Raw genomic sequence first — 8402 nt, forward strand, 5'->3', positions numbered from 1 at the left:
CTCAAGAAGTGAGTGACTCTACCATTTCCAATTAAGACTTATCAGGATAAGACCAGGACTGTATCTACAAAGCAATATCCTAAGCAGTCCTAGAATGAAAATATCATCAAATCAGTATTTTAGATACATCAGGATCATGGTCGGTACATGACCTTACCGAGCTTAGTCGGGTGCAATAAGGCTTCTTTCACCAAGTTGCACTTATCGAGCATGGTTGGTTCTTCTCTTACCGAGTTAAGTACAGTTTAAACTATTTTCTTTTGGTCACCGAGTTGCGAAGTTTAAGCCGAGCTAGTGGATGACAGTCTGTCGATCGCAGCTACCTCCATACTGAACATTAATGGCAAATTTTTCATCAAAAGGCCAGAATTGAACTGGAAATCAAAATTCCACAGGCCATCAGCAAAGGTAAGAGGAAAGTGACCAAACTGAAAACTGCAATGGGTCCTCTTATGCTCACCGAGGGAAAAAGTGAAGATAAAGAAAGTGAAGAAGAAGAAGAAGGAGAAGAAGAATCAGAAGAAGAGCAACCGACAAAGAAGAAAGGCAAGGTAATAATTACCAAGCCCAAGAAGCAGCCTACTGCAGTATTTACTCGGAGGACAAGAAAAGGTATTCAGGAACCTGTATTGGTCAAGCCTGCACCTACATTCGAGCAAAGGCTCAAATCATTGGAAGAAGGAGCTAGCATCACAAATTTCAAGGCATTAAAATTTGAGACAAGGACTGATGCAGAGAAAATGCAGATTGAGGAACTGGTACTAAACAAAATGGGAAAATGGAAATACTCCCCGGACTAGATTGCTCCTCATATCTCTAAAGAACTACTGGAGAGAGTACAGTCAAGATGGGAGTTAGCCACCAAGACGGTAAAAGATATATATGAGCAATCCCTAAAGAATCTTCGGCCTAGTCTCACTGGAGCAGAGGTAAAATCTGAATTGAAAACCTATGAAGGTAAAATGATGATCAGATTCCACACTTGTTTGATTTTGATCAAAGATATAGAGCATGTTGTAAATGATGCTACAAACATGTGGAAAAACATCTATCATCTACATAAGCCCAGTGTAGACCCAGTAGAAATAAAGGATGATGACAGCAGCAGTAGCAGTGATGAATCAGATAGTGCTCCATCCATCACAGTTACACCAGGAGAGTTGCATGCAATGATAGAAGAGAAAGAGGAAGAAGAAAAAGAGGAAGAAGCTGAAGAGGAAGATAAGGAGGATGATCTGGTAAAAATTGCAGCAGCAGTTATTGCATCCCTTCCTCACTCCCCAGCTAAACCTGTGACATCATCAAGTTTGGAGTCAGCTTCAGCAGGTTCATCTACACCAGATTTACCATCTACACCTGCCATATCTTAGCTCCAGGTATCATCAGTGGAAGTGACTACCACTTCATCTACCGAGCTGCATCCCTCTTCGTCTACCGAGCTGCACCCCTCTTCATCTACCGAGTTGGCCTCCTCGACTCCATCATCATCAGTTGGTATTGCTGTGAGTTCTCCAATTTTGACTACTCCAATTTGTTCTACAATTTTGTCGCCATCTACTTCAGGCATAGTGAGCTTAGATAATATATTACCGAGTGTATCACCATTTTTGGCTAGTACTCAAATTTTTGACCTTGTACATACTCCTATTGGCACTCAACCCTCAAGCATCCCAATTTTTACTGCTAGTCCTTCTGTCTCTACTGTTGTGTCTATTCCAAAGGTCAAACCAGTCATCTCAGAAGTCAAACAAAAGCAACCATTAAGACTTATAATCACTGGAAAAGAAATTCCTGAAGACATTGACTTGGACACAGAGATAGTAATTCCAAAGATTGACTTTGATAATGCTACCATTGAAGAAATGAGGTATGCTAGTCAACTTATTGAGAAAAAGGCTACTTAGATGCAGTTAAGATCAAAAAGGGATAAGGAATACAGGATAATTGAGGATGCCCGGAACATAATTATTGAGGCTATAGGTGTTGATGTTGATACTTCTCAACACATTTTGATTCAATTGGAAGAGGCAGTTAATAAATTCAATGAAGATGCCTCCGAACAAGAAAAGATGATTGAGCGTGCAGCAAAGAAATTTGATAATAAGGTGTTGGGGCACATTGCCCAGAACATTGCAATAAATCAGGTTGCATTAACCTCAGTTTTGGCAGATATGGAAAATTCTTTTAATAATGTAACATCTCTTTTTGCTAAGCTTTGTGATGTTACTGAGTATACTAAGGGAATAAGGGAGAAACTAAATAAAATTGATGAGGATCTGAAGGTGAGTGCACAGAACTTGAAGCTTGACCCCAGTTCAAGCTCATCTCATCACCTCAGGATCAAATTTTTGTCAGAGAAGCAGGCAGAGCTGTTGAGAGAAGAGGCAAGGATCCAATCTACATTGATAGATATCCAAAACATGATCCTTCCCATCATGGATTCAATGCAGAAGCACATTGCACATTCAAAGACATTAATCTATGATAATAACCTCTCCATTGCAGACCATGTGATTGAACTTTCGGCTGAAGTTCAAGTAGCTCTTTCCACCTGCAAAATTTTGCAAGAGAATTGGGATAAGACTCTCCAGCTTATTCTTCAGGTACATTCAGAGTTCATCTCTCATTTTGGTGTTTCTATATAAGTATATATATTCTTTTATTCTTTGGCATTATTGTCAAAAAGGGGGAGATTATTGTTGGATATGTATACTATGGGTGAATAAGTGTTTTCGGAGAAATTGTACAAAGGAAGAGATATAAAGCTCATGTAAATACTGTATGTACATTCTATGGGGGAGTTGTATATAATGAAGCTATGTATATTCAGAATCAGTCATCAGCATGTCAGATAAATTTTGTCTCATAAGTGTTTTTGTCACTAATGCCAAAGGGGGAGATTGTTGGCATTATGATACATTTTTGTCATTAGTTACAACACTTATTGGATTCTGAATACTTACCGAGCTCTCACCGGGCATTCCTTTGTAAGCCAAGCTTTACCTAGTTCTCAGTGTTTACCGAGTGATCGAGGTGAACAAAGAAGTCAGTGTTTACCGAGTGATCGAGGTGAACAAAGCAGCCAGTGTTTACCGAGTGTTCGAGGTAAAGAAAGGAATCAGTTTTGACTGAGTGAAGATGTACTTAGTATTGACCGAGAACTTCGTGATAATCGAGCTCCTGAGGTTATCAAGGAAATTAATTTTACTGAGCTTAGATGGTTATCAAGGAAACTAACTATCACCGAGTCACAAGGTTCTATCGAGTGTTTCCTTTGATCACTGAGCTACAATTCAGATAGAAGTGTTCACTGAGTGACATCTCTTCTACCGAGTCTCCAGTGGTTACCGAGTTCAGAACTACTCGAAGTGTTTAGTATGGACCGTGCCTTCACTTCTACCGAGTGCATGACGATGCCGAGTAACGTAGTGGACGTCGAGTATCAAAAGGACACCGAGTCAGTTTAGTGAACCCGAGTTTTTACCTTGGGCCGACTTTGTATAGAGATTTACACTTGTTGTTTTGGCTAACCTTGCATGTATTGTTTATTTGGATGGTATATATATGCAATGTATTATATCATTCAAATGTAATGGTAATGAATGAAAATGTGAAAGTGTGAAAGAAATACATGCGTACAAAAGTATGTGTGCTGAGTTGTGAAGGTATTTAGCAAGGTCAAGTTTTGGAGCAGAAAAGTTTTATCTATCACATCAAGGTGAATCAGAGCATAGCGGATCTTATCAGCAATCAGTTGTAATCAGATCCACTGTTTCATTCTAACAAGTGAATCAGTTTTTGTGAATCCTTTAACAAGGTAGACTTAACAGTCTTTTGTAAATCTCCTAACAGAGTGCATACTTTATTGTATGTTTGTAAATCCTCTAACAAGGTGGATCTAGCAATCCTTTGTGCTCCTAACAGGGCAGATCACCAGAAGTGGTCATTGTAAGCCTTAACCGGCCAACTTCATACTGCAGTAACGAAGCTTTGTGGGTTTCATCCCCACCCCAGTTTTACTTTCTATTTGGAAGGTTTCTGGGTCACCAAATCTGTGTGTTCAAGTGTTGCAAATGATTTTGTTTCATGCTTACAGTAGGTTACTTGGATGAATGGTGAATATATCAGTATGCAGTTTTATTGTTTGAAATTTTAAAAGTTACTGATTCACCCCTCCCCTCTCAGTAACTTGTCATATCTTGAATATTTCCAACAGGAAGTTGTAAAGCCTAGAAAAAAAAATCCCTATTTTTCCCATTTTGAGGGAGTTGGCTCTATTTTCTATCATGTCCCCTTTTGAAATAATTAAAAATAATAAACTTTGCTAAGGCAGGCAGGCTCCAAAAAGGTGAAGTTTTGGCAAAAGGGGCTAATCTTTGGAAACCAATGGAGTAATAAATAAAAAATATTATTAAATTATATTTTATTAACCCCTCTTGGACATGATTTAGGGTTATTCCCTCTTTTAAGCGGTTTGGAGGCATTTTGGGCTCATTCCAGAACTTGATTTTTGCTCATTTCTTTATTGTTCTTCAGAGGCTACCAAACCTATGGAGAAGGAGACCCAAGAATGGGATTTTGTAGGTTTTTAGGAAGGCTAAGGATGGGAGTTTGAATCCATTCCATGTGCATGCTCATTTAGAGTTTTCCTTTGTGCTGAACAGTGTAGATTTGTGGGTTTTCGGGTGTGTTTTTTGTAAGAGTTTGGTGTTTCCGGTTGAGTATTTCATATCAGTTTGGGTTGCTTCTATATATCAGACATTAAAATGTTAAAATAGATCTGAATATATTTATTTGGCTATGATTATACTTTTGTGATAGATTATTAGTGTTTTTGTGGTGTTTTCGGCTATTTTTTGTTGTTTTCGGGAGCTCGATGAGCATTATTTTGTCCTCCGTTTGGGAGCTGTTGTGTAAATGTTATATAGATCTAGAAATGTCATTTTGTATGCTTTTATGTTGCTGAAATTTCTATAAAAATTTCCACTTTCAGATTTATTAATAATATGTGAAGCTGTGAAGTTTTTGGCACTATTCCTGGCATTACCCGATTTGGGGTTTATTGAGAAATTGGTGGATCTTTGAAATATTGGTTGTTTGATCTTAAAGATCTGATTAGAGGCTCGAAATATCATATAAAATCAGAAAAGGGACATTTCATTTTCTCAAGTTGGGTTTAGATTAGCCTTGTGTCTTGCTTGGAGTGGTGAGACTTGAAACTTTCCTCAGTTATTCCTAGGAGGGATATATACTTGTGAGAGTAGAACATAACATCAGTTCAACCCTTGGAGAAAATTTTAAGATTCTGTGAGATTTGGATTATTTTTTGGAGCCCTTCAACTACTTAAAGTAGTTGTAAATGTACATTTTAATCCTAATGCCTTGTTTTTTAGCATGAAAATGGCTAATTTAACAAAGAAACTTCTAGTATAATAGACTCCTAGACCTTGTAACTTTCAACAATCATCTTTTATGGCATAAAACCCCCAATTCCATAAGAAATCTATCCCAGACCTACTAGAACCCCAAAATCCCAAATTACCATAGGGGTGGGAGGGTCACTCCATGTTGTTGGCTACAAATCTAAATGTTGACTATGCCTAGAATGCCAGTCACTGGCACAATAGTCCCTTGCTTTAAATCAATAAAAGGAAATCAAGATAACATAACACCAAAGGAAATTTCTTAATGACCCCAATAAATGCACTTACAACATTAAATAATACAAATTACATTCAATCCAAAATACAACTTTTTGTTGCAATGACTGTCACGGGACAATGAACACTATGAAATGTAGAGAATTGAATTTTTATTGCTGCAAACCATTGCAAATTTGTATTAGTGCTTATCCCTTAGGATTCTCTCTTCATTCCCATGTTTATCTTCCCCAAATAGGCTCTATACATCAAGAAAATGATAGCAACTACTTCCTAACTGTCTCTAATTTTTTGCAATAGTGTACTAACTTAACAAATGAAAATGGTGTCAAGTTGACAAAAAAGTTGTCAAATCAACAACTCAACATTTCTAACTAATCTAAAGAATCTAATGAGGTTTAAAGACAACCTTTACTAACTTCTTACTTCTACTTCCTAATCCCATCCTTTAGCCATTTGTGGCTATATTGACAATATTTTGTAATTTACATCTTTTTGTGCAACATTTAAGCATAGTTTGTATATTAACCTTGAATGACCTATTACTCCTCCATACTATGACTTTGATGAACCAAGTACATTCCATTTGACTATGACATTAACATTCAATGACTTTTAACTCCTTAAACCTCACATGTGCCATTTTGGCCTAAGTTTGCCCATTCTCGACAATGTATTACAAATTTGAAAATTTCATGCTTCAGTTTTGTAGGATAAGATGGAGTCTATGATGTAGAGGTGGCAAGGGAATATGGTGGATCGAAGGTCCAAATAAAAACTCAATTAAATGCACAATTGAATCTAGTGACCAAAATTGCCTTCAATAAGTGAAATGGTAAATTATCCACCAACAAGTCTTATGATGTGATCTGATAGACCTAAAATATGAAATCCAAGGTACTTGAATAGGTTTTAGACTTTCTTCAATGGCTTAGACGCCAAAATTTCAATATTCCTCAAACTAGGCCTAATAGCATGCCTTGCAGCCCTACAACACTCACAAGGATTTTTCTTCAAATTTTTCCAAAACACTAGGAAAATAAGTTATACATTTGAGTACCCTTTATAGATTACCTTAACATACCAAAAGGATAGTGTAGGTTTCTTTGGAAGCTATATGACTATACTATTTCTCATATTTTTAAGGCTTAATTCTCATGCATTTATAAAGGAAGTGCTAACCATTCTAACTCTTAGGCTCCAAATCTTTGCATAGTATCATAAATAGGTTCAAATCAAAGTAATATGAAGTCAATTTGACTCCAAGAGGTTTCTAGGTACCAAAATCCCACATTGTGCCCTCAAAACCCTTAAATTTAGGGCTTCCTCAATGTCACACTTCCCCAAAGTTTCTTGCAAAAAATAAAGTTTTGAATACCTTTTATAAAACATGTATATACACATTCTATCATAAAGTAGTGCCCTTGTTTGGCCAAAACTCTCTAACCTTTAGCCTATCCTCCAAATTCACTTAGTTTCTTAGTCTTCTTTATGGTGATCACCACATAAATTAATCAAACTTGCATTTCCAAGATTAGTAAGATACTATACATGTTAAATTGATATTATGTATGCCAATAGGATTCCATTCTATGAGAATCAAAGTGCTACATTCATAGTGTGAAATCTACACAAAACTATCTTATAATTAGATTTTCCAAAGACTGAATAGTACCAAAATGATTAACACTGACTGTAGTATGGTTTTTAGAACATGAAAGAATTCAAAGAGATGAAATATGAATGATCAAAAAAATTTCCAAGGAAATCCAATCAATAAGAACTTTTAATCATATCAGAAAACCCTTTAACTTTGCAAGAAATCAGAATTTTTTATTCAATTTGCTATAGCAGTCCATACCATGGATTCTCTGCCCATACAATGGATTTGTGAAACATTTAATAAACTCCTATTAACTGCCCCAACTGATCCAAATTGGTTGTCTGGTTTAATTTGGCTTAAAACAATAAAGAAACTATTTCCCTCCTAAATGTCCATGACCATTATAATTTGAAAATTCAAATTTATAGCTTTGTAATTTTGAATTTTTGAAATTGCTAAGTGATGAAACTTTACCAAATCATTTAAATGGACTTATTAACCTATTAAAAAGAATATTTTATCCTATTAAAAAGACTAGTTTATCCTAAGGACCCTAGGACCTAAATTATCCTTATTTAAGGTATTTCTACCTATTTCCATAGATACTAAATGCCCTAAAGGTATTAAGGACTCAAGGTTTATAGAAACACCAACAAGTCTCAAGCCTTTACAAATGGGCTGATATCAACTTGAAACTAGTCCTAACATTCTAAAACATTATAACCTCCATAATGAGCCACTTAGGAAGGTAGTGCTATGAAGGATCACTACAATGTCCTTGTGAAATGCCTTGTATTGTCTTTGTAGAAACTATTTTTAAAGGTGACAGGTATGTTAAGCAATCTAAGAAGTTTCCAATACCTATGCATGTTCTTCATATATTTTTAAAGTGAAGCTCGACTCCCAAAGTCTACTAATCAGTGTGTGTATGTGATCTCCACGCATTCTACATTTTCAAGATAAATAAGTCAAATGTATACTCAAGTTTAGTTTAAAACAAAAAATGGTATTTTGGAGTTTACATACCAAAGGTTCATCATTTTAACTCCTTGCACTTGTATCTGATGATATCCCTATTTGGTCCTAGTATATTATAGCTTTCACTTCCTTAGCTCCCTTAGATTTTCTTCCACTTCCAT

Source organism: Cupressus sempervirens, chromosome 6 (genome assembly GCF_028749045.1).
Source record: "Cupressus sempervirens isolate cs-2001-9-10 chromosome 6, ASM2874904v1, whole genome shotgun sequence".
Classification (NCBI taxonomy): Eukaryota; Viridiplantae; Streptophyta; class Pinopsida; order Cupressales; family Cupressaceae; genus Cupressus; species Cupressus sempervirens.